General features: G+C 44.0%; 12 non-coding genes across 12 annotated transcripts; 1 reads left to right on the top strand and 11 right to left on the bottom strand.

Annotated features, from left to right (window-relative positions):
- The first annotated feature begins 1087 nt into the window (after nucleotides 1-1087).
- trnas-aga (transfer RNA serine (anticodon AGA)) lies at nucleotides 1088-1169 on the top strand. Its single transcript has one exon. It is a non-coding gene; the product is annotated as a tRNA-Ser (tRNA).
- A 3555-nt stretch (nucleotides 1170-4724) lies between these two features.
- On the bottom strand, nucleotides 4725-4806 carry trnas-aga (transfer RNA serine (anticodon AGA)). Its single transcript has one exon. It is a non-coding gene; the product is annotated as a tRNA-Ser (tRNA).
- Nucleotides 4807-6714: 1908 nt separating this feature from the next.
- trnas-aga (transfer RNA serine (anticodon AGA)) lies at nucleotides 6715-6796 on the bottom strand. The gene has a single exon. It is a non-coding gene; the product is annotated as a tRNA-Ser (tRNA).
- A 1911-nt stretch (nucleotides 6797-8707) lies between these two features.
- Nucleotides 8708-8789, bottom strand: trnas-aga (transfer RNA serine (anticodon AGA)). The gene has a single exon. It is a non-coding gene; the product is annotated as a tRNA-Ser (tRNA).
- Nucleotides 8790-10662: 1873 nt separating this feature from the next.
- Nucleotides 10663-10744, bottom strand: trnas-aga (transfer RNA serine (anticodon AGA)). The gene has a single exon. It is a non-coding gene; the product is annotated as a tRNA-Ser (tRNA).
- Nucleotides 10745-12649: 1905 nt separating this feature from the next.
- On the bottom strand, nucleotides 12650-12731 carry trnas-aga (transfer RNA serine (anticodon AGA)). The gene has a single exon. It is a non-coding gene; the product is annotated as a tRNA-Ser (tRNA).
- A 1875-nt stretch (nucleotides 12732-14606) lies between these two features.
- On the bottom strand, nucleotides 14607-14688 carry trnas-aga (transfer RNA serine (anticodon AGA)). The gene has a single exon. It is a non-coding gene; the product is annotated as a tRNA-Ser (tRNA).
- A 1906-nt stretch (nucleotides 14689-16594) lies between these two features.
- Nucleotides 16595-16676, bottom strand: trnas-aga (transfer RNA serine (anticodon AGA)). The gene has a single exon. It is a non-coding gene; the product is annotated as a tRNA-Ser (tRNA).
- Nucleotides 16677-18585: 1909 nt separating this feature from the next.
- trnas-aga (transfer RNA serine (anticodon AGA)) lies at nucleotides 18586-18667 on the bottom strand. Its single transcript has one exon. It is a non-coding gene; the product is annotated as a tRNA-Ser (tRNA).
- A 3872-nt stretch (nucleotides 18668-22539) lies between these two features.
- Nucleotides 22540-22621, bottom strand: trnas-aga (transfer RNA serine (anticodon AGA)). The gene has a single exon. It is a non-coding gene; the product is annotated as a tRNA-Ser (tRNA).
- Nucleotides 22622-24514: 1893 nt separating this feature from the next.
- trnas-aga (transfer RNA serine (anticodon AGA)) lies at nucleotides 24515-24596 on the bottom strand. The gene has a single exon. It is a non-coding gene; the product is annotated as a tRNA-Ser (tRNA).
- A 1906-nt stretch (nucleotides 24597-26502) lies between these two features.
- trnas-aga (transfer RNA serine (anticodon AGA)) lies at nucleotides 26503-26584 on the bottom strand. The gene has a single exon. It is a non-coding gene; the product is annotated as a tRNA-Ser (tRNA).
- Between the last annotated feature and the right edge of the window lie 621 nt (nucleotides 26585-27205).

Here is a 27205-nt window from a genome sequence, read left to right as displayed (position 1 = left end):
ATAACGCTTGCCCATGGCCTAAGTCTTCATCAGCAAGCTGAATGTACATCTCCGTTCACTCATTAATAGCATATGTTCCATTGCAAAATTCTTATCCAGAAAGCGCTGTGTACTTTTCCAATCACTGAATAATATCACATGTTGAACTGTGTCCCGACTTTTCAAATAGAGCGCACTCTGTTGGGAAAAACAACTCGTCTTTTTGCAAAGTGGGGGATGCCATTTCGCATCAGACACCATTCGTTCCAAAGAACGTGGTGAAACTTAAACCTGAATGAGAAAAAGAGCATACGTAATCGGCAGGGTTCGAACCTACGCGGGGAAACCTCAATGGATATCTATTCCATCGCCTTAATCACTCGGCCACGACTACATGAGCGCAAAAGCTGATTCGGTGATTTGATGCGGAAGGTATTTTTTTATTCGGGAGGAGCAGGCAGACACACATCATACAATTCTCAACATTATTGTGTTCATAATAAGTATTCATTCATTCAGAACCTGACGAAATCCAAACCCGAGATGAGCCAATAGCTCTGTTAAGGTTGCTATAGGAAGGTTTTGATAGCACCGCTTTGTTGAATTAGGAAATGCCATTTGATTTGATTTAATTCGCAATTTACTGTTGGACTCTGTGCATTTTCTTTCTGTATTTGTTGACAGGGCGATAATGCACCGACAGAAATCACAATACAAACTGGAGTTAGTGCTGGATTCTGAAAATGCAGGAATTATCCTCAGGGTCCAGAAACATCTGGGTTAAAGCAAATCCATTACATTTCAACTCACAAAAACAGAAACTTCAGGGAAAACTCAGCCGGTCTGGCATCATCAGTGGAGAGAGAAACGGAGTTAACGTTTCCACTCCGCATCAACTAAAGGGAGGATTTTACATTTATTATCAAATAAAAGTTCGATACTCCCCGCGCTTCAGATCCAAAATGCCCAAATGTCACAAAAATATTCTCAACATTCTTCTAAATCCACGAACCAGTTCACATTCAGATGCAGAAATACTCCCTCCCACCTCCCTCGCTGCTGCCTGCCGATGTAAATGACCAGCCAGCCATCCAATGGCTTGTTCAGTGTAGTCGTGGCCGAGTGGTTAAGGCGATGGACTAGAAATCCATTGGGGTCTCCCCGCGCAGGTTCGAACCCTGCCGACTACGTATGTTCTTTATGTAAACAGTCCAACTAGGGAAGGGGCGGTACTGGACCTGGTATTGGGGAATGAGCCCGGCCAGGTGGTAGATGTTTCAGTAGGGGAGCATTTCGGTAACAGTGACCACAATTCAGTAAGTTTTAAAGTACTGGTGGACAAGGATAAGAGTGGTCCGAGGATGAATGTGCTAAATTGGGGGAAGGCTAATTATAACAATATTAGGCGGGAACTGAAGAACATAGATTGGGGGCGGATGTTTGAGGGCAAATCAACATCTGACATGTGGGATGCTTTCAAGTGTCAGTTGAAAGGAATACAGGACAGGCATGTTCCTGTGAGGAAGAAAGATAAATACGGCAATTTTCGGGAACCTTGGATGACGAGTGATATTGTAGGCCTCGTCAAAAAGAAAAAGGAGGCATTTGTCAGGGCTAAAAGGCTGGGAACAGACGAAGCCTGTGTGGCATATAAGGAAAGTAGGAAGGAACTTAAGCAAGGAGTCAGGAGGGCTAGAAGGGGTCATGAAAAGTCATTGGCAAATAGGGTTAAGGAAAATCCCAAGGCTTTTTACACTTACATAAAAAGCAAGAGGGTAGCCAGGGAAAGGGTTGGCCCACTGAAGGATAGGCAAGGGAATCTATGTGTGGAGCCAGAGGAAATGGGCGAGGTACTAAATGAATACTTTGCATCAGTATTCACCAAAGAGAAGGAATTGGTAGATGTTGAGTCTGGAGAAGGGGGTGTAGATAGCCTGGGTCACATTGTGATCCAAAAAGACGAGGTGTTGGGTGTCTTAAAAAATATTAAGGTAGATAAGTCCCCAGGGCCGGATGGGATCTACCCCAGAATACTGAAGGAGGCTGGAGAGGAAATTGCTGAGGCCTTGACAGAAATCTTTGGATCCTCGCTGTCTTCAGGGGATGTCCCGGAGGACTGGAGAATAGCCAATGTTGTTCCTCTGTTTAAGAAGGGTGGCAGGGATAATCCCGGGAACTACAGGCCGGTGAGCCTTACTTCAGTGGTAGGGAAATTACTGGAGAGAATTCTTCGAGACAGGATCTACTCCCATTTGGAAGCAAATGGACGTATTAGTGAGAGGCAGCACGGTTTTGTGAAGGGGAGGTCGTGTCTCACTAACTTGATAGAGTTTTTCGAGGAGGTCACTAAGATGATTGATGCAGGTAGGGCAGTAGATGTTGTCTATATGGACTTCAGTAAGGCCTTTGACAAGGTCCCTCATGGTAGACTAGTACAAAAGGTGAAGTCACACGGGATCAGGGGTGAACTGGCAAGGTGGATACAGAACTGTCTAGGCCATAGAAGGCAGAGGGTAGCAATGGAGGGATGCTTTTCTAATTGGAGGGCTGTGACCAGTGGTGTTCCACAGGGATCAGTGCTGGGACCTTTGCTCTTTGTAGTATATATAAATGATTTGGAGGAAAATGTAACTGGTCTGATTAGTAAGTTTGCAGACGACACAAAGGTTGGTGGAATTGCGGATAGCGATGAGGACTGTCTGAGGATACAGCAGGATTTAGATTGTCTGGAGACTTGGGCGGAGAGATGGCAGATGGAGTTTAACCTGGACAAATGTGAGGTAATGCATTTTGGAAGGGCTAATGCAGGTAGGGAATATACAGTGAATGGTAGAACCCTCAAGAGTATTGAAAGTCAAAGAGATCTAGGAGTACAGGTCCACAGATCACTGAAAGGGGCTACACAGGTGGAGAAGGTAGTCTAGAAGGCATACGGCATGCTTGCCTTCATTGGCCGGGGCATTGAGTATAAGAATTGGCAAGTCATGTTGCAGCTGTATAGAACCTTAGTTAGGCCACACTTGGAGTATAGTGTTCAATTCTGGTCGCCACACTACCAGAAGGATGTGGAGGCTTTAGAGAGGGTGCAGAAGAGATTTACCAGAATGTTGCCTGGTATGGAGGGCATAAGCTATGAGGAGCGATTGAATAAACTCGGTTTGTTCTCACTGGAACGAAGGAGGTTGAGGGGCGACCTGATAGAGGTATACAAAATTATGAGGGGCATAGACAGAGTGGATAGTCAGAGGCTTTTCCCCAGGGTAGAGGGGTCAATTACTAGGGGGCATAGGTTTAAGGTGAGAGGGGCAAAGTTTAGAGTAGATGTACGAGGCAAGTTTTTTACGCAGAGGGTAGTGGGTGCCTGGAACTCACTACCGGAGGAGGTAGTGGAGGCAGGGACGATAGGGACATTTAAGGGGCATCTTGACAAATATATGAATAGGATGGGAATAGAAGGATACGGACCCAGGAAGTGTAGAAGATTGTAGTTTAGTCGGGCAGTATGGTCGGCACGGGCTTGGAGGGCCGAAGGGCCTGTTCCTGTGCTGTACATTTCTTTGTTCTTTGTTTGTTCTTTGTTCACCAGACTCATAGCCAATCCCTTGCGGGCCTCCATTGCTGAACCGCCCTCCCTTTCGATAGAAGGTCAAACTTCACCTGCAACTCCTTCCTCCTCACTAAATGTGCCGCTTCCGTGTGCATCAGATATATTCCATCGCCCGCCAACATCTCCCTGATCCACGCTGCCATTCCTAACGCGCCTCGCTAACCACCTTTGTCTTGAATGAAATGACCTCCCCCCTCACTACCGCCTTCCATACCTTCCAAACCACGGACGGCGAGACGTTCCCATTTTGGTTCATTTCCACATACTCCTCAATCACTTTCTCCTCTTAATGCAAAAAATCGGGTCTGCCATCAAACCCACAATGGCAAGTCATTGTTAACAATAAAGAAGAAACCTGAGTTCAATGGAAGGTAGGTGGAGTTTGAAACGATGGTTATTTGAATTGCACCCGCGGACGTTCGCGACTTGAGAGTCCTCATTTGATCGCCACAAGGTTAAATTGGCAATGCTCGGTAAGCGAACCCGGATCTCGTGCTTGGGAGACAGCCAACATTCCTGACTGACGGGTGAGTGAGCACTATTTCTCTCCATGCTTGTTCCCTCTTAGTTTCTAGTATTTATTCAACCATCTACAATCAATTTGCGATATACACTATCCAAAAAGCATTCACATTGTCTTAGTTTGGAGATAGCCATGATTTAGAGATGCCGGTGTTGGACTGTGGTGAGCACAGTAACGATGTCTTACAACACCTGGTCAACGTCCAACAGGTTTGTTTCGAAACACTAGCTTTTCTGCATTCACCATCGCCAATCCCTGGACAAAATTGAAAATTGGAATTGTTGCTCGCATGATTCAGGCTTTTACTTCTCCCCTCCCTCGTCAATAACGCTTGCCCATGGCCTAACTCTTCATCAGCAAGCTGTCTGTCCATCTCCGTTCACTAATTAATGGCATATGTTCCATTGTATAATTCTTATCCAGAAAGCGTTGTTAACTTTTCCAATCACTGAATAATAACACATGTCGAACTGTGTCCCGACTTTTCAAATAGAGCGCACTCTGTTGGGAAAAACAACTGGTCTTTTTGCAAAGTGTGGGATACCATTTCGCATCAGACACCATTCGTTCCAAAGAACGTGGTGAAACTTGAACCTGAATGAGAAAAAGAACATACGTAGTCGGCAGGGTTCGAACCTGCGCGTGGAAACCCCAATGGATTTCTAGTCCATCGCCTTGAACACTCGGCCAGGACTACACGAGAGCAGACGCTGTTCGGTGATTTGACGCGGAAGGTATTTTTTAATTCGGTAGTAGCAGGCAGACACACAGAATACAATTCTCAACATTATTGAGTTCGCAATAAATATTCTTTCATTCAGAACCTGACGAAATCCAAACCCGAGATGAGCCAATAGCTTTGTTAAGGTTGCTATAGGAAAGTTTTGATAGCACCGCTTTGTTGAATTAGGAAATGCCATTTGATTTGATTTAAAATCGCAATTTGCTGTTGGACTCTGTGCATTTTCTTTCATTATTTGTTGACAGGGCGATAATGCACCGACAGAAATCAAAATACAAACTGGAGTTAGTGCTGGATTCTGAAAATGCAGATATTATCCTCAGGGTCCAGACACATATGTGTTAAAGCAAATCCATTAAATTTCAACACACAAAAACAGAAACTTCAGGGAAAACTCAGCCGGTCTAGCATCATCAGTGGAGAGAGAAACGGAGTTAACGTTTCCACTCCGCATCAACTAAAGAGAGGATTTTACATTTATTATCAAATATCAGTTCGATACTCCCCTCGCTTCAGATCCAAAATGCCCAAATATCACAAAAATATTCTGAACATTCTTCTAAATCCACGAACCAGTTCACATTCAGATGCAGAAATACTCCCTCCCACCTCCCTCGCTGCTGCCTGCCGATGGAAATGACCCGCCAGCAATCCAATGGCTTTCTCACCATATTCATAGCCAATCCCTTGCGGGCCTCCATTGCTGAACCGCCCTCCCTTTCGATAGAAGATCAAACTTCACCGGCAACTCCTTCCTCCTCACTACATGTCCCTCTTCCGTGTGCATCAGATATATTCCATCGCCCGCCAACATCTCCCCGATCAACGCTGCCCTCCCTCTCGCGCCTCGCTACCTACCTTTGCCTTGAATGAAATTACCTCCCCTCACTCCCGCCTTCCATACCTTGCAAACCACGGACGGCGAGACGTTCCCATTTTGGTTCAGGTCCACATACTCCTCAATCACTTTCCCCATCTTAATGCAAAAAATCGGGTCGGCCATCAAACCCACAATTGCAAGTCATTGTTAACAATAAAGAAGAAGCCTGAGTTCAATGGAAGGTAGGTGGAGTTTGAAACTATTGGTATTTGAATTGCACCCACGGACGTCTTTCGTGTCACAAAGCAACGTTCGCGACTTGAGAGTCCTCATTTGATCGCCCTAAGGTTAAATTGGCAATGCTCGGTAACAGAACCCGGATCCAGTGCTTGGGAGACAGCCAATATTCCTGACTGACGGGTGAGTGAGGATTATTTCTCTCCATGCTGGTCTTGACTTGTTCCCTCTTAATTTCTAGTATTTATTCAACCATCTACAATATATTTGCGATATACACTATCCAAAAAGCATTCACATTGTCTTAGTTTGGAGATAGCCATGATTTGGAGATGCCGGTGTTGGACTGTGGTGAGCACAGTAAGATGTCTTACAACACCAGGTTAATGTCCAACAGGTTTGTTTCGAAACACTGGCTTTTCTGCATTCACCATAGCCAATCCCTGGACAAAATTGAAAATTGGAATTGTTGCTCGCATGATTCAGGCATTTTACTTCTCCCCTCCCTGGTCAATAACGCTTGCCCATGGCCTAAGTCTTCATCAGCAAGCTGAATGTACATCTCCGTTCACTAATTAATAGCATATGTTCCATTGTAAAATTCTTATCCAGAAAGCGCTGTGTACTTTTCCAATCACTGAATTTTCCAATCACATGTTGAACTGTGTCCCGACTTTTCAAATAGAGCGCACTCTGTTGGGAAAAACAACTCGTCTTTTTGCAAAGTGTGGGATACCATTTCGCATCAGACCCATTCGTTCCAAAGAACGTGGTGAAAATTGAACCTGAATGAGAAAAAGAACATACGTAATCGGCAGGGTTCGAACCTGCGCGGGGAGACCCCAATGGATTTCTACTCCATCGCCTTAACCACTCGGCCACGACTACATGAACGCAAAAGCTGCTTCGGTGATTTGACGCGGAAGGTATTTTTTTATTCGGGAGGAGCAGGCAGACACACACAATACAATTCTGAACATTATTGTGTTCATAATAAGTATTCTTTCATTCAGAACCTGACGAAATCCAAACCCGAGATGAGCCAATAGCTTTGTTAAGGTTGCTATAGGAATGTTTTGATAGCACCGCTTTGTTGAATTAGGAAATGCCATTTGATTTGATTTAAATTCGCAATTTGCTGTTGGACTCTGTGCATTTTCTTTCTGTATTTGTTGACAGGGCGATAATGCACCGACAGAAATCACAATACAAACTGGAGTTAGTGCTGGATTCTGAAAATGCAGGAATTATCCTCAGGGTCCAGAAACATCTGGGTTAAAGCAAATCCATTACATTTCAACTCACAAAAACAGAAACTTCAGGGGAAAATCAGCCGGTCTGGCATCATCAGTGGAGAGAGAAACGGAGTTAACGTTTCCACTCCGCATCAACTAAAGGGAGGATTTTACATTTATTATCAAATATAAGTTCGATACTCCCCGCGCTTCAGATCCAAAATGCCCAAATGTCACAAAAATATTATCAACCTTCTTCTAAATCCACGAACCAGTTCACATTCAGATGCAGAAATACTCCCTCCCACCTCCATCGCTGCTGCCTGCCGATGGAAATGACCAGCCAGCCATCCAATGGCTTGTTCACCATACTAATAGCCAATCCCTTGCGGGCCTCCATTGCTGAACCGCCCTCCCTTTCGATAGAAGATCAAACTTCACCTGCAACTCCTTCCTCCTCACTAAATGTGCCGCTTCCGTGTGCATCAGATATATTCCATCGCCCGCCAACATCTCCCTGATCCACGCTGCCATTCGTAACGCGCCTCGCTAACCACCTTTGTCTTGAATGAAATGACCTCCCCCCCTCACTACCGCCTTCCATACCTTCCAAACCACGGACGGCGAGAGGTTCCCATTTTGGTTCATTTCCACATACTCCTCAATCACTTTCTCCTCTTAATGCAAAAAATTGGGTCTGCCATCAAACCCACAATGGCAAGTAATTGTTAACAATAAAGAAGAAACCTGAGTTCAATGGAAGGTAGATGGAGTTTGAAACTATGGTTATTTGAATTGCACCCACGGACGTCTTTCGAGTCACAAAGCAACGTTCGCGACTTGAGAGTCCTCATTTGATCGCCCTAAGGTTAAATTGGCAATGCTCGGTAACAGAACCCGGATCCAGTGCTTGGGAGACAGCCAATATTTCTGACTGACGGGTGAGTGAGGATTATTTCTCTCCATGCTGGTCTTGACTTGTTCCCTCTTAATTTCTAGTATTTATTCAACCATCTACAATATATTTGCGATATACACTATCCAAAAAGCATTCACATTGTCTTAGTTTGGAGATAGCCATGATTTGGAGATGCCGGTGTTGGACTATGGTGAGCACAGTAAGATGTCTTACAACACCAGGTTAATGTCCAACAGGTTTGTTTCGAAACATTGGCTTTTCTGCATTCACCATAGCCAATCACTGGACAAAATTGAAAATTGGAATTGTTGCTCGCATGATTCAGGCATTTTACTTCTCCCCTCCCTGGTCAATAACGCTTGCCCATGGCCTAAGTCTTCATCAGCAAGCTGAATGTACATCTCCGTTCACTAATTAATAGCACATGTTCCATTGTAAAATTCTTATCCAGAAAGCGCTGTGTACTTTTCCAATCAGTGAATTTTCCAATCACATGTTGAACTGTGTCCCAACTTTTCAAATAGAGCGCACTCTGTTGGGAAAAACAACTCGTCTTTTTGCAAAGTGTGGGATACCATTTCGCATCAGACCCATTCGTTCCAAAGAACGTGGTGAAACTTGAACCTGAATGAGAAAAAGAACATACGTAATCGGCAGGGTTCGCACCTACGCGGGGAGACCCCAATGGATATCTATTCCATCGCCTTAACCACTCGGCCACGACTACATGAGCGCAAAAGCTGATTCGGTGATTTGATGCGGAAGGTATTTTTTTATTCGGGAGGAGCAGGCAGACACACATCATACAATTCTCAACATTATTGTGTTCATAATAAGTATTCATTCATTCAGAACCTGACGAAATCCAAACCCGAGATGAGCCAATAGCTTTGTTAAGGTTGCTATAGGAAGGTTTTGATAGCACCGCTTTGTTGAATTAGGAAATGCCATTTGATTTGATTTAAATTCGCAATTTGCTGTTGGACTCTGTGCATTTTCTTTCTGGATTTGTTGACAGGGCGATAATGCACCAACAGAAATCACAATACAAACTGGAGTTAGTGCTGGATTCTGAAAATGCAGGAATTATCCTCAGGGTCCAGAAACATCTGGGTTAAAGCAAATCCATTACATTTCAACTCACAAAAACAGAAACTTCAGGGGAAAATCAGCCGGTCTGGCATCATCAGTGGAGAGAGAAACGGAGTTAACGTTTCCACTCCGCATCAACTAAAGGGAGGATTTTACATTTATTATCAAATATAAGTTCGATACTCCCCGCGCTTCAGATCCAAAATGCCCAAATGTCACAAAAATATTCTCAACATTCTTCTAAATCCACGAACCAGTTCACATTCAGATGCAGAAATACTCCCTCCCACCTCCCTCGCTGTTGCCTGCCGATGGAAATGACCCGCCAGCAATCCAATGGCTTTCTCACCATATTCACAGCCAATCCCTTGCGGGCCTCCATTGCTGAACCGCCCTCCCTTTCGATAGAAGATCAAACTTCACCGGCAACTCCTTCCTCCTCACTACATGTCCCGCTTCCTTGTGCATCAGATATGTTCCAGCGCCCGCCAACATCTCCCCGATCAACGCTGCCATTCCTCCTGCGCCTCGCTAACCACCTTTGTCTTGAATGAAATGACCTCCCCTCACTCCCGCCTTCCATCCCTTCCAAACCACGGACGGCGAGAGGTTCCCATTTTGGTTCATTTCCACATACTCCTCAATCACTTTCTCCTCTTAATGCAAAAAATTGGGTCTGCCATCAAACCCACAATGGCAAGTAATTGTTAACAATAAAGAAGAAACCTGAGTTCAATGGAAGGTAGATGGAGTTTGAAACTATGGTTATTTGAATTGCACCCGCGGACGTTCGCGACTTGAGAGTCCTCATTTGATCGCCACAAGGTTAAATTGGCAATGCTCGGTAAGCGAACCCGGATCTGGTGCTTGGGAGACAGCCAACATTTCTGACTGACGGGTGAGTGAGGATTATTTCTCTCCATGCTTGTTCCCTCTTAGTTTCTAGTATTTATTCAACCATCTACAATCAATTTGCGATATACACTATCCAAAAAGCATTCACATTGTCTTAGTTTGGAGATAGCCATGATTTAGAGATGCCGGTGTTGGACTGTGGTGAGCACAGTACGATGTCTGACAACACCATGTCAACGTCCAACAGGTTTGTTTCGAAACACTAGCTTTTCTGCATTCACCATCGCCAATCCCTGGACAAAATTGAAAATTGGAATTGTTGCTCGCATGATTCAGGCTTTTACTTCTCCCCTCCCTCGTCAATAACGCTTGCCCATGGCGTAACTCTTCTTCAGCAAGCTGTCTGTACATCTCCGTTCACTAATTAATGGCATATGTTCCATTGTATAATTCTTATCCAGAAAGCGTTGTGAACTTTTCCAATCACTGAATAATAACACATGTCGAACTGTGTCCCGACTTTTCAAATAGAGCGCACTCTGTTGGGAAAAACAACTGGTCTTTTTGCAAAGTGTGGGATACCATTTCGCATCAGACACCATTCGTTCCAAAGAACGTGGTGAAACTTGAACCTGAATGAGAAAAAGAACATACGTAGTCGGCAGGGTTCGAACCTGCGCGTGGAAACCCCAATGGATTTCTAGTCCATCGCCTTAACCACTCGGCCACGACTACACGAGAGCAGATGCTGTTCGGTGATTTGACGCGGGAGGTATTTTTTTATTCGGTAGTAGCAGGCAGACACACATAATACAATTCTCAACATTATTGAGTTCGCAATAAATATTCTTTCATTCAGAACCTGACGAAATCCAAACCCGAGATGAGCCAATAGCTTTGTTAAGGTTGCTATAGGAAAGTTTTGATAGCACCGCTTTGTTGAATTAGGAAATGCCATTTGATTTGATTTAATATCGCAATTTGCTGTTGGACTCTGTGCATTTTCTTTCATTATTTGTTGACAGGGCGATAATGCACCGACAGAAATCAAAATACAAACTGGAGTTAGTGCTGGATTCTGAAAATGCAGGTATTATCCTCAGGGTCCAGAAACATATGTGTTAAAGCAAATCCATTAAATTTCAACACACAAAAACAGAAACTTCAGGGAAAACTCAGCCGGTCTGGCATCATCAGTGGAGAGAGAAACGGAGTTAACGTTTCCACTCCGCATCAACTAAAGAGAGGATTTTACATTTATTATCAAATATCAGTTCGATACTCCCCTCGCTTCAGATCCAAAATGCCCAAATGTCACAAAAATATTCTGAACATTCTTCTAAATCCACGAACCAGTTCACATTCAGATGCAGAAATACTCCCTCCCACCTCCCTCACTGCTGCCTGCCGATGGAAATGACCCGCCAGCAATCCAATGGCTTTCTCACCATATTCATAGCCAATCCCTTGCGGGCCTCCATTGCTGAACCGCCCTCCCTTTCGATAGAAGATCAAACTTCACCGGCAACTCCTTCCTCCTCACTACATGTCCCTCTTCCGTGTGAATCAGATATATTCCATCGCCCGCCAACATCTCCCCGATCAACGCTGCCCTCCCTCCCGCGCCTCGCTACCAACCTTTGCCTTGAATGAAATTACCTCCCCTCATTCCCGCCTTACATACCTTGCAAACCACGGACGGCGAGACGTTCACATTTTGGTTCATTTCCACATACTCTTCAATCACTTTCCCCATCTTAATGCAAAAAATCGGGTCTGCCATCAAACCCACAATGGCAAGTCATTGTTAACAATAAAGAAGAAGCCTGAGTTCAATGGAAGGTAGGTGGAGTTTGAAACTATGGTTATTTGAATTGCACCCACGGACGTCTTTCGAGTCACAAAGCAACGTTCGCGACTTGAGAGTCCTCATTTGATCGCCCTAAGGTTAAATTGGCAATGCTCGGTAACAGAACCCGGATCCAGTGCTTGGGAGACAGCAAATATTCCTGACTGACGGGTGAGTGAGGATTATTTCTCTCCATGCTGGTCTTGACTTGTTCCCTCTTAATTTCTAGTATTTATTCAACCATCTACAATATATTTGCGATATACACTATCCAAAAAGCATTCACATTGTCTTAGTTTGGAGATAGCCATGATTTGGAGATGCCGGTGTTGGACTGTGGTGAGCACAGTAAGATGTCTTACAACACCAGGTTAATGTCCAACAGGTTTGATTCGAAACACTGGCTTTTCTGCATTCACCATAGCCAATCCCTGGACAAAATTGAAAATTGGAATTGTTGCTCGCATGATTCAGGCATTTTACTTCTCCCTTCCCTGGTCAATAACGCTTGCCCATGGCCTAAGTCTTCATCAGCAAGCTGAATATACATCTCCGTTCACTAATTAATAGCATATGTTCCATTGTAAAATTCTTATCCAGAAAGCGCTGTGTACTTTTCCAATTACTGAATAATAACACATGTTGAACTGTGTCCCGACTTTTCAAATAGAGCGCACTCTGTTGGGAAAAACAACTCGTCTTTTTGCAAAGTGTGGGATACCATTTCGCATCAGACCCATTCGTTCCAAAGAACGTGGTGAAACTTGAACCTGAATGAGAAAAAGAACATACGTAATCGGCAGGGTTCGAACCTGCGCGGGGAGACCTCAATGGATTTCTACTCCATCGCCTTAACCACTCGGCCACGACTACATGAGCGCAAAAGCTGCTTCGGTGATTTGACGCGGAAGGTATTTTTTTATTCGGGAGGAGCAGGCAGACACACATAATACAATTCTGAACATTATTGTGTTCATAATAAGTATTCTTTCATTCAGAACCTGACGAAATCCAAACCCGAGATGAGCCAATAGCTTTGTTAAGGTTGCTATGGGAATGTTTTGATAGCACCGCTTTGTTGAATTAGGAAATGCCATTTGATTTGATTTAAATTCGCAATTTGCTGTTGGACTCTGCGCATTTTCTTTCTGGATTTGTTGACAGGGCGATAATGCACCGACAGAAATCACAATACAAACTGGAGTTAGTGCTGGATTCTGAAAATGCAGGAATTATCCTCAGGGTCCAGAAACATCTGGGTTAAAGCAAATCCATTACATTTCAACTCACAAAAACAGAAACTTCAGGGGAAAATCAGCCGGTCTGGCATCATCAGTGGAGAGAGAAACGGAGTTAACGTTTCCACTCCGATTTAACTAAAGGGAGGATTTTACATTTATTATCAAATATAAGTTCGATACTCCCCGCGCTTCAGATCCAAAATGCCCAAATGTCACAAAAATATTATCAACATTCTTCTAAATCCACGAACCAGTTCACATTCAGATGCAGAAATACTCCCTCCCACCTCCATCGCTGCTGCCTGCCGATGGAAATGACCAGCCAGCCATCCAATGGCTTGTTCACCATAATCACAGCCAATCCCTTGCGGGCCTCCATTGCTGAACCGCCCTCCCTTTCGATAGAAGATCAAACTTCACCTGCAACTCCTTCCTCCTCACTAAATGTGCCGCTTCCGTGTGCATCAGATATATTCCATCGCCCGCCAACATCTCCCTGATCCACGCTGCCATTCCTAACGCGCCTCGCTAACCACCTTTATCTTGAATGAAATGACCTCCCCCCTCACTACCGCCTTCCATACCTTCCAAACCACGGACGGCGAGAGGTTCCCATTTTGGTTCATTTCCACATACTGCTCAATCACTTTCTCCTCTTAATGCAAAAAATTGGGTCTGCCATCAAACCCACAATCGCAAGTAATTGTTAACAATAAAGAAGAAACCTGAGTTCAATGGAAGGTAGATGGAGTTTGAAACTATGGTTATTTGAATTGCACCCGCGGACGTTCGCGACTTGAGAGTCCTCATTTGATCGCCACAAGGTTAAATTGGCAATGCTCGGTAAGCGAACCCGGATCTCGTGCTTGGGAGACAGCCAACATTCCTGACTGACGGGTGAGTGAGGCTTATTTCTCTCCATGCTTGTTCCCTCTTAGTTTCTAGTATTTATTCAACCATCTACAATCAATTTGCGATATACACTATCCAAAAAGCATTCACATTGTCTTAGTTTGGAGATAGCCATGATTTAGAGATGCCGGTGTTGGACTGTGGTGAGCACAGTACGATGTCTGACAACACCAGGTTAACGTCCAACAGGTATGTTTCGAAACACTAGCTTTTCTGCATTCACCATAGCCATTCCCTGGACAAAATCGAAAATTGGAATAGTTGCTCGCATGATTCAGGCTTTTACTTCTCCCCTCCCTAGTCAATAACGCTTGCCCATGGCCTAACTCTTCATCAGCAAGCTGAATGTGCATCTCCGTTCACTAATTAATGGCATATGTTCCATTGTATAATTCTTATCCAGAAAGCGTTGTGAACTTTTCCAATCACTGAATAATAACACATGTTGAACTGTGTCCCGACTTTTCAAATAGAGCGCACTCTGTTGGGAAAAACAACTCGTCTTTTTGCAAAGTGTGGGATACCATTTCGCATCAGACACCATTCGTTCCAAAGAACGTGGTGAAACTTGAACCTGAATGAGAAAAAGAACATACGTAGTCGGCAGGGTTCGAACCTATGCGGGGAGCCCCCAATGGATTTCTAGTCCATCGCCTTAACCACTCGGCCACGACTACACGAGAGCAGATGCTGTTCGGTGATTTGACGCGGAAGGCATTTTTTTATTCGGTAGTAGCAGGCAGACACACATAATACAATTCTCAACATTATTGAGTTCGCAATAAATATTCTTTCATTCAGAACCTGACGAAATCCAAACCCGAGATGAGCCAATAGCTTTGTTAAGGTTGCTAAAGAAAGTTTTGATAGCACCGCTTTGTTGAATTAGGAAATGCCATTTGATTTGATTTAAAATCGCAATTTGCTGTTGGACTCTGTGCATTTTCTTTCATTATTTGTTGACAGGGCGATAATGCACCGACAGAAATCAAAATACAAACTGGAGTTAGTGCTGGATTCTGAAAATGCAGGTCTTATCCTCAGGGTCCAGAAACATATGTGTTCAAGCAAATCCATTAAAGTTCAACACACAAAAACAGAAACTTCAGGGAAAACTCAGCCGGTCTGGCATCATCAGTGGAGAGAGAAACGGAGTTAACGTTTCCACTCCGCATCAACTAAAGAGAGGATTTTACATTTATTATCAAATATCAGTTCGATACTCCCCTCGCTTCAGATCAAAAATGCCCAAATGTCACAAAAATATTCTGAACATTCTTCTAAATCCACGAACCAGTTCACATTCAGATGCAGAAATACTCCCTCCCACCTCCCTCGCTGCTGCCTGCCGATGGAAATGACCCGCCAGCAATCCAATGGCTTTCTCACCATATTCACAGCCAATCCGTTGCGGGCCTCCATTGCTGAACCGCCCTCCCTTTCGATAGAAGATCAAACTTCACCGGCAACTCCTTCCTCCTCACTACATGTCCCTCTTCCGTGTACATCAGATATATTCCATCGCCCGCCAACATCTCCCCGATCAACGCTGCCCTCCCTCCCGCGCCTCGCTACCTACCTTTGCCTTGAATGAAATTACCTCCCCTCACTCCCGCCTTCCATACCTTGCAAACCACGGACGGCGAGACGTTCCCATTTTGGTTCATTTCCACATACTCCTCAATCACTTTCCCCATCTTAATGCAAAAAATCGGGTCTGCCATCAAACCCACAATGGCAAGTCATTGTGAACAATAAAGAAGAAGCCTGAGTTCAATGGAAGGTAGGTGGAGTTTGAAACTATGGTTATTTGAATTGCACCCACGGACGTCTTTCGAGTCACAAAGCAACGTTCGCGACTTGAGAGTCCTCATTTGATCGCCCTAAGGTTAAATTGGCAATGCTCGGTAACAGAACCCGGATCCAGTGCTTGGGAGACAGCCAATATTCCTGACTGACGGGTGAGTGAGGATTATTTCTCTCCATGCTGGTCTTGACTTGTTCCCTCTTAATTTCTAGTATTTATTCAACCATCTACAATATATTTGCGATATACACTATCCAAAAAGCATTCACATTGTCTTAGTTTTGAGATAGCCATGATTTGGAGATGCCGGTGTTGGACTGTGGTGAGCACAGTACGATGTCTTACAACACCAGGTTAACGTCCAACAGGTATGTTTCGAAACACTAGCTTTTCTGCATTCACCATAGCCAATCCCTGGACAAAATCGAAAATTGGAATTGTTGCTCGCATGATTCAGGCATTTTACTTCTCCCCTCCCTGGTCAACAACGCTTGCCTATGGCCTAAGTCTTCATCAGAAAGCTGAATGTACATCTCCGTTCACTAATTAATAGCATATGTTCCATTGTAAAATTCTTATCCTGATAGCGCTGTGTACTTTTCCAATCACTGAATAATAACACATGTTGAACTATGTCCCGACTTTTCAAATAGAGCGCACTCTGTTGGGAAAAAACAACTCGTCTTTCTGCAAAGTGTGGGATACCATTTCGCATCAGACACCATTCGTTCCAAAGAACATGGTGAAACTTGAACATGAATGAGAAAAAGAACATACGTAGTCGGCAGGGTTCGAACCTCCGCGGGGACACCCCAATGGTATTCTAGTCCGTCGCCTTAACCACTCGGCCACGACTACACGAGCTCAAAGGCTGCTTCGGTGTCATTTGACGCGGAAGGTATTTTTTTATTCGGGAGGAGGAGGCAGAAACACATCATTCAATTCTGAACATTATTGAGTTCACAATAAATATTCTTTCATTCAGAACCTGACGGAATCCAAACCCGAGATGAGCCAATAGCTTTGTTAAGGTTGCTATAGGAAAGCTTTGATAGCACCACTTTGTTGAATTAGGAAATGTCATTTGATTTGATTTAAATTCGCAATTTGCTGTTGGACTCGGTGCATTTTCTTTCTGTATTTTTTGACAGGGCGATAATGCACCGAAAGAAATCACAATACAAACTGGAGTTAGTGCTGGATTCTGAAAATGCAGGAATTATCCTCAGGGTCCAGAAACATATGGGTTAAAGCAAATCCATTAAATTTCAACACACAACAAACAGAAACTTCAGGGAAAACTCAGCCGGTCTGGCATCATCAGTGGACAGAGAAACGGAGTTAACGTTTCCACTTCGCATCAACTAAAGAGAGGATTTTACATTTATCATCAAATATCAGTTCGATACTCCCCTCGCTTCAGATCCAAAATGCCCAAATGTCACAAAAATATTCTGAACATTCTTCTAAATCCACGAACCAGTTCACATTCAGATGCAGAAATACTCCCTCCCACCTCCCTCGCTGCTGCCTGCCGATGGAAATGACCCGTCAGCAATCCAATGGCTTGCTCACCATACTCATAGCCAATCCCTTGCGGGCCTCCATTGCTGAACCGCCCTCCCTTTCGATAGAAGATCAAACTTCACCTGCAACTCCTTCCTCCTCACTACATGTCCCGCTTCCGTGTGCATCAGATATATTCCACGCCCGCCAACATCTCCCCGATCAACGCTGCCCTCCATCCCGCGCCTCGCTACCTACCTTTGTCTTGAATGAAATGACCTCCCCTCACTCCCGCCTTCCATACCTTCCAAACCACGGACGGCGAGACGTTCCCATTTTGGTTCATTTCCAAATACTCCTCAATCACTTTCCCCATCTTAATGCAAAAAATCGGGTCTGCCATCAAACCCACAATGGCAAGTCATTGTGAACAATAAAGAAGAAGCCTGAGTTCAATGGAAGGTAGGTGGAGTTTGAAACTATGGTTATTTGAATTGCAGCCACGGACGTCTTTCGAGTCACAAAGCAACGTTCGCGACTTGAGAGTCCTCATTTGATCGCCCTAAGGTTAAATTGGCAATGCTCGGTAACAGAACCCGGATCCAGTGCTTGGGAGACAGCCAATATTCCTGACTGAAGGGTGAGTGAGGATTATTTCTCTCCATGCTGGTCTTGACTTGTTCCCTCCTAATTTCTAGTATTTATTCAACCACCTACAATATATTTGCGATATACACTATCCAAAAAGCATTCGCATTGTCTTAGTTTGGAGATCGCCATGATTTGGAGATGCCGGTGTTGGACTGTGGTGAGCACAGTAAGATGTCTTACAACGCCAGGTTAACGTCCAACAGGTTTGTTTCGAAACAGTAGCCTTTCTACATTCACCATAGCCAATCCCTGGACAAAATTGAAAATTGGAATTGTTGATCGCATGATTCAGGCATTTTACTTCTCCCCTCCCTGGTCAATAACGCTTGCCCATGGCCTAAGTCTTCATCAGCAAGCTGAATGTACATCTCCGTTCACTAATTAATAGCATATGTTCCATTGTAAAATTCTTATCCAGAAAGCGCTGTGTACTTTTTCAATCACTGAATAATAACACATGTTGAACTGTGTCCCGACTTTTCAAATAGACCGCACTCTGTTGGGAAAAACAACTCGTCTTTTTGCAAAGTGTGGGATACCATTTCGCATCAGACACCATTCGTTCCAAAGAACGTGGTGAAACTTGAACCTGAATGAGAAAAAGGACATACGTAACCGGCAGGGTTCGAACTTGCGCGGGGAGACCCCAATGGATTTCTAGTCCATCGCCTTAACCACTCGGCCACGACTACGCGAGCGCAAAAGCTGCTTCGGTGATTTGACGCGTAAGGTATTTTTTTATTCGGTAGGAGCAGGCAGACACACATCATACAATTCTGAACATTATTGAGTTAATAATAAATATTCTTCATTCAGAACCTGACGAAATCCAAACCCGAGATGACCAATTGCTTTGTTAAGGTTGCTATAGGAAAGCTTTGATAGCACCACTTTGTTGAATTAGGAAAAGTCATTTGATTTGATTTAAATTCGCAATTTGCTGTTGGAATCTGTGCATTTTCTTTCTGTATTTGTTGACAGGGCGATAATGCACCGACAGAAATCACAATACAAACTGGAGTTAGTGCTGGATTCTGAAAATGCAGGAATTATCCTCAGGGTCCAGAAACATCTGGGTTAAAGCAAATCCATTACATTTCAACACACAAAAACAGAAACTTCAGGGAAAACTCAGCCGGTCTGGCATCATCAGTGGAGAGAGAAATGCAGTTAACGTTTCCACTCCGCATCAACTAAAGAGAGGATTTTACATTTATTATCAAATATCAGTTCGATACTCCCCTCGCTTCAGATCCAAAATGCCCAAATGTCACAAAAATTTTCTGAACATTCTTCTAAATCCACGAACCAGTTCACATTCAGATGCAGAAATACTCCCTCCCACCTCCCTCGATGCTGCCTGCCGATGGAAATGACCCGCCAGCAATCCAATGGCTTTCTCACCATATTCATAGCCAATCCCTTGCGGGCCTCCATTGCTGAACCGCCCTCTCTTCCGATAGAAGATCAAACTTCACCGGCATCTCCTTCCTCCTCACTACATGTCCCTCTTCCGTGTGCATCAGATATATTCCATCGCCCGCCAACATCTCCCCGATCAACGCTGCCCTCCATCCCGCGCCTCGCTACCTACCTTTGTCTTGAATGAAATGACCTCCCCTCACTCCCGCCTTCCATACCTTCCAAACCACGGACGGCGAGACGTTCCCATTTTGGTTCATTTCCAAATACTCCTCAATCACTTTACCCGTCTTAATGCAAAAAATCGGGTCTGCCATCAAACCCACAATGGCAAGTCATTGTTAACAATAAAGAAGAAGCCTGAGTTCAATGGAAGGTAGGTGGAGTTTGAAACTATGGTTATTTGCATTGCACCCACGGACGTCTTTAGAGTCACAAAGCAACGTTCGCGACTTGAGAGTTCTCATTTGATCGCCACAAGGTTAAATTGGCAATGCTCGGTAACAGAACCCGGGTCCAGTGCTTGGGAGACAGCCAATATTCCTGACTGACGGGTGAGTGAGGATTATTTCTCTCCATGCTGGTCTTGACTTGTTCCCTCCTAATTTCTAGTATTTATTCAACCACCTACAATATATTTGCGATATACACTATCCAAAAAGCATTCGCATTGTCTTAGTTTGGAGATAGCCATGATTTGGAGATGCCGGTGTTGGACTGTGGTGAGCACAATAAGATGTCTTACAACGCCAGGTTAACGTCCAACAGGTTTGTTTCGAAACACTAGCCTTTCTACATTCACCATAGCCAATCCCTGGACAAAATTGGAATTGTTGTTCGCATGATTCAGGCATTTTACTTCTCCCCTCCCTGGTCAATAACGCTTGCCCATGGCCTAAGTCTTCATCAGCAAGCTGAATGTACATCTCCGTTCACTAATTAATAGCATATGTTCCATTGTAAAATTCTTATCCAGAAAGCGCTGTGTACTTTTCCAATCACTGAATAATAACACATGTTGAACTGTGTCCCGACTTTTCAAATAGAGCGCACTCTGTTGGGAAAAACAACTCGTCTTTTTGCAAAGTGTGGGATACCATTTCGCATCAGATACCATTCGTTGCAAAGAACGTGGTGAAACTTGAACCTGAATGAGAAAATGAACATACGTAGCCGGCAGGTTTCGAACCTGCGCGTTGAAACCCCAATGGATTGCTAGCCATCGCCTTAACCACTCGGCCACGACTACACGAGCGCCAAAGCTGCTTCGGTGATTTGACGCGGAAGGTATTTTTTTATTCGGGAGGAACAGGCAGACACACATAATACAATTCTGAACATTATTGTGTTCATAATAAGTATTCTTTCATTCAGAACCTGACGAAATCCAAACCCGAGATGAGCCAATAGCTTTGTTAAGGTTGCTATAGGAAAGTTTTGATAGCACCGCTTTGTTGAATTCGGAAATGCCATTTGATTTGATTTAAATTCGCAATTTGCTGTTGGACTCTGCATTTTCTTTCTGTATTTGTTGACAGGGCGATAATGCACCGACAGAAATCACAATACAAACTGGAGTTAGTGCTGGATTCTGAAAATGCAGGAATTATCCTCAGGGTCCAGAAACATATGGGTTAAAGCAAATCCATTAAATTTCAACACACAAAAACAGAAACTTCAGGGAAAACTCAGCCGGTCTGGCATCATCAGTGGAGAGAGAAACGGAGTTAACGTTTCCACTCCGCATCAACTAAAGAGAGGATTTTACATTTATTATCAAATATCAGTTCGATACTCCCCTCGCTTCAGATCCAAAATGCCCAAATGTCACAAAAATATTCTGAACATTCTTCTAAATCCACGAACCAGTTCACATTCAGATGCAGAAATACTCCCTCCCACCTCCCTCGCTGCTGCCTGCCGATGGAAATGACCCGTCAGCAATCCAATGCCTTGCTCACCATACTCATAGCCAATCCCTTTCGGGCCTCCATTGCTGAACCGCCCTCCCTTTCGATAGAAGATCAAACTTCACCTGCAACTCCTTCCTCCTCACTACATGTCCCGCTTCCGTGTGCATCAGATAAATTCCATCGCCCGCCAACATTTCCCCGATCCACGCTGCCCTTCCTAACGCGCCTCGCTAACCACCTTTGTCTTGAATGAAATGACCTCCCCCCTCACTACCGCCTTCCATAACTTCCAAACCACGGACGGCGAGACGTTCCCATTTTGGTTCATTTCCACATACTCCTCAATCACTTTCTCCTCTTAATGCAAAAAATCGGGTCTGCCATCAAACCCACAATGGCAAGTAATTGTTAACAATAAAGAAGAAACCTGAGTGCAATGGAGGGTAGATGGAGTTTGAAACTATGGTTATTTGAATTGCAACCGCGGACGTCTTTACATTCACAAAGCAAGTTCGCGACTTGAGAGTCCTCATTTGATCGCCACAAGGTTAAATTGGCAATGCTCGGTAAGCGACCCCGGATCTAGTGCTTGGGAGACAGCCAACATTCCTGACTGACGGGTGAGTGAGGATTATTTCACTCCATGCTGGTCTTGACTTGTTCCCTCTTAGTTTCTAGTATAACATCATCAATTGCGATATACACTATCCAAAAAGCATTCGCATTGTCTTAGTTTGGAGATAGCCATGATTTGGAGATGCCGGTGTTGGACTGTGGTGAGCACAGTAAGATGTCTTACAACACCAGGTTAACGTCCAACAGGTTTGTTTCGAAACACTTGCCTTTCTACATTCACCATAGCCAATCCCTGGACAAAATTGAAAATTGGAATTGTTGTTCGCATGATTCAGGCATTTTACTTCTCCCCTCCCTGGTCAACAACGCTTGCCCATGGCCGAAGTTTTCATCAGCAAGCTGAATGTACATCTCCGTTCGCTCATTAATAGCATATGTTCCATTGTAAAATTCTTATCCAGATAGCGCTGTGTACTTTTCCAATGACTGAATAATAACACACGTTGAACTGTGTCCCGACTTTTCAAATAGAGCGCACTCTGTTGGGAAAAACAACTCTTCTTTTTGCAAAGTGCGGGATACCATTTCGTATCAGACACCATTCGTTCCAAAGAACGTGGTGAAACTTGAACCTGAATGAGAAAAAGAATATACGTAATCGGCAGGGTTCGAACCTGCGCGGGGAGACCACAAAGGATTTCTAGTCCATCGCCTTAACCACTCGGCCACGACTACATGAGCGCAAAAGCTGCTTCGGTGATTTGACGCGGAAGGTATTTTTTTATTCGGTAGGAGCAGGCAGACACACATAATACAATTCTGAACATTATTGTGTTCATAATAAGTATTCTTTCATTCAGAACCTGACGAAATCCAAACCCGAGATGAGCCAATAGCTTTGTTAAGGTTGCTATAGGAAAGTTTTGATAGCACCGCTTTGTTGAATTCGGAAATGCCATTTGATTTGATTTAAATTCGCAATTTGCTGTTGGACTCTGCATTTTCTTTCTGTATTTGTTGACAGGGCGATAATGCACCGACAGAAATCACAATACAAACTGGAGTTAGTGCTGGATTCTGAAAATGCAGGAATTATCCTCAGGGTCCAGAAACATATGGGTTAAAGCAAATCCATTAAATTTCAACACACAAAAACAGAAACTTCAGGGAAAACTCAGCCGGTCTGGCATCATCAGTGGAGAGAGAAACGGAGTTAACGTTTCCACTCCGCATCAACTAAAGAGAGGATTTTACATTTATTATCAAATATCAGTTCGATACTCCCCTCGCTTCAGATCCAAAATGCCCAAATGTCACAAAAATATTCTGAACATTCTTCTAAATCCACGAACCAGTTCACATTCAGATGCAGAAATACTCCCTCCCACCTCCCTCGCTGCTGCCTGCCGATGGAAATGACCCGTCAGCAATCCAATGCCTTGCTCACCATACTCATAGCCAATCCCTTTCGGGCCTCCATTGCTGAACCGCCCTCCCTTTCGATAGAAGATCAAACTTCACCTGCAACTCCTTCCTCCTCACTACATGTCCCGCTTCCGTGTGCATCAGATAAATTCCATCGCCCGCCAACATTTCCCCGATCCACGCTGCCCTTCCTAACGCGCCTCGCTAACCACCTTTGTCTTGAATGATATGACCTCCCCCCTCACTACCGCCTTCCATAACTTCCAAACCACGGACGGCGAGACGTTCCCATTTTGGTTCATTTCCACATACTCCTCAATCACTTTCTCCTCTTAATGCAAAAAATCGGGTCTGCCATCAAACCCACAATGGCAAGTAATTGTTAACAATAAAGAAGAAACCTGAGTGCAATGGAGGGTAGATGGAGTTTGAAACTATGGTTATTTGAATTGCAACCGCGGACGTCTTTACATTCACAAAGCAAGTTCGCGACTTGAGAGTCCTCATTTGATCGCCACAAGGTTACATTGGCAATGCTCGGTAAGCGACCCCGGATCTAGTGCTTGGGAGACAGCCAACATTCCTGACTGACGGGTGAGTGAGGATTATTTCACTCCATGCTGGTCTTGACTTGTTCCCTCTTAGTTTCTAGTATAACATCATCAATTGCGATATACACTATCCAAAAAGCATTCGCATTGTCTTAGTTTGGAGATAGCCATGATTTGGAGATGCCGGTGTTGGACTGTGGTGAGCACAGTAAGATGTCTTACAACACCAGGTTAACGTCCAACAGGTTTGTTTCGAAACACTTGCCTTTCTACATTCACCATAGCCAATCCCTGGACAAAATTGAAAATTAGAATTGTTGTTCGCATGATTCAGGCATTTTACTTCTCCCCTCCCTGGTCAACAACGCTTGCCCATGGCCGAAGTTTTCATCAGCAAGCTGAATGTACATCTCCGTTCGCTCATTAATAGCATATGTTCCATTGTAAAATTCTTATCCAGATAGCGCTGTGTACTTTTCCAATGACTGAATAATAACACACGTTGAACTGTGTCCCGACTTTTCAAATAGAGCGCACTCTGTTGGGAAAAACAACTCTTCTTTTTGCAAAGTGCGGGATACCATTTCGTATCAGACACCATTCGTTCCAAAGAACGTGGTGAAACTTGAACCTGAATGAGAAAAAGAACATACGTAATCGGCAGGGTTCGAACCTGCGCGGGGAGACCACAAAGGATTTCTAGTCCATCGCCTTAACCACTCGGCCACGACTACATGAGCGCAAAAGCTGCTTCGGTGATTTGACGCGGAAGGTATTTTTTTATTCGGTAGGAGCAGGCAGACACACATAATACAATTCTGAACATTATTGTGTTCATAATAAGTATTCTTTCATTCAGAACCTGACGAAATCCAAACCCGAGATGAGCCAATAGCTTTGTTAAGGTTGCTATAGGAAAGTTTTGATAGCACCGCTTTGTTGAATTAGGAAATGCCATTTGATTTGATTTAAATTCGCAATTTGCTGTTGGACTCTGTGCATTTTCTTTCTGTATTTGCTGACAGGGCGATAATGCACCGACAGAAATCACAATACAAACTGGAGTTAGTGCTGGATTCTGAAAATGCAGGAATTATCCTCAGGGTCCAGAAACATATGGGTTAAAGCAAATCCATTAAATTTCAACACACAAAAACAGAAACTTCAGCGAAAATTCAGCCGGTCTGGCATCATCAGTGCAGAGAGAAACGGAGTTAACGTTTCCACTCCGCATCAACTAAAGAGAGGATTTTACATTTATTGTCAAATATCAGTTCGATACTCCCCTCGCTTCAGATCCAAAATGCCCAAATGTCACAAAAATATTCTGAACATTCTTCTAAATCCACGAACCAGTTCACATTCAGATGCAGAAATACTCCCTCCCACCTCCCTCGCTGCTGCCTGCCGATGGAAATGACCCGTCAGCAATTCAATGGCTTGCTCACCATACTCATAGCCAATCCCTTTCGGGCCTCCATTGCTGAACAGCCCTCTCTTCCGATAGAAGATCAAACTTGACCGGCATCTCCTTCCTCCTCACTACATGTCCCGCTTCCGTGTGCATCAGATATATTCCATCGCCCGCCAACATCTCCCCGATCAACGCTGCCCTTCCTAACGCGCCTCGCGAACTACCTTTGTCTTGAATGAAATGACCTCCCCTCACTACCGCCTTCCATACCTTCCAAACCACGGACGGCGAGACGTTCCCATTTTGGTTCATTTCCACATACTCCTCAATCACTTTCCCCTCTTAATGCAAAAAATCGGGTCTGCCATCAAACCCACAATGGCAAGTCATTGTTAACAATAAAGAAGAAGCCTGAGTTCAATGGAAGGTAGGTGGAGTTTGAAACTATGGTTATTTGAATTGCACCCACGGACGTCTTTAGAGTCACAAAGCAACGTTCGCGACTTGAGAGTCCTCATTTGGTCGCCCGAAGGTTAAATTGGCAATGCTCGGTAACAGAACCCGGATCCAGTGCTTGGGAGACAGCCATTATTCCTGACTAACGGGTGAGTGAGGATTATTTCTCTCCATGCTGGTCTTGACTTGTTCCCTCTTAATTTCTAGTATTTATTCAACCATCTACAATATATTTGCGATATACACTATCCAAAAAGCATTCACATTGTCTTAGTTTGGAGATAGCCATGATTTGGAGTTGCCGGTGTTGGACTGTGGTGAGCACAGTACGATGTCTTACAACACCAAGTTAACGTCCAACAGGTTTGTTTCGAAACACTAGCTTTTCTACATTCACCATAGCCAATCCCTGGACAAAATTGAAAATTGGAATTGTTGCTCGCATGATTCAGGCATTTTACTTCTCCCCTCCCTGGTCAATGACGCTTGCCCATGTCCTAAGTCTTCATCAGCAAGCTGAATGTACATCTCCGTTCACTAATTAATAGCATATGTTCCATTGTCAAATTCTTATCCAGAAAGCGCTGTGTACTTTTCCAATCACTGAATAATAACACATGTTGAACTGTGTCCCGACTTTTCAAATAGAGCGCACTCTGTTGGGAAAAACAACTCGTCTTTTTGCAAAGTGTGGGATATAATTTCGCATCAGACACCATTCGTTCCAAAGAACGTGGTGAAACTTGGACCTGAATGCGAAAAAGAACATACGTAGTCGGCAGGGTTCGAACCTGCGCGGGGAGACCCCAATGGATTTCTAGTCCATCGCCTTAACCACTCGGCCACGAGTACACGCGCGCCAAAACTGTTTCGGTGATTTGACGCGGAAGGTATTTTTTTAATTCGGTAGTAGCAGGCAGACACACATTCTACAATTCTGAATATTATTGAGTTCATAATAAATATTCTTTCATTCAGAACCTGACGAAATCCAAACCCGAGATGAGCCAACAGCTTTGTTAAGGTTGCTATAGGAAAGTTTTGATAGCACCGCTTTGTTGAATTAGGAAATGCCATTTGATTTGATTTAAATTCGCAATTTGCTGTTGGACTCTGTGCATTTTCTTTCTGTATTTGTTGACAGGGCGATAATGCACCGACAGAAATCAAAATACAAACTGGAGTTAGTGCTGGATTCTGAAAATGCAGGAATTATCCTCAGGGTCCAGAAACATATGGGTTAAAGCAAATCCATTAAATTTCAACACACAAAAACAGAAACTTCAGGGAAAACTCAGCCGGTCTGGCATCATCAGTGGAGAGAGAAACGGAGTTAACGTTTCCACTCCGCATCAACTAAAGGGAGGATATTCCATTTATTATCAGATATAAGTTCGGTACTCCCCTCGCTTCAGATCCAAAGTGCCCAAATGTCACAAAAATATTCTGCACATTCTTGTAAATCCCCGAACC

The sequence above is a fragment of the Scyliorhinus torazame genome, chromosome 4, assembly GCF_047496885.1.
Source record: "Scyliorhinus torazame isolate Kashiwa2021f chromosome 4, sScyTor2.1, whole genome shotgun sequence".
NCBI classification, from domain to species: Eukaryota; Metazoa; Chordata; class Chondrichthyes; order Carcharhiniformes; family Scyliorhinidae; genus Scyliorhinus; species Scyliorhinus torazame.
This window is presented reverse-complemented; position numbering and strand designations above follow the sequence as displayed.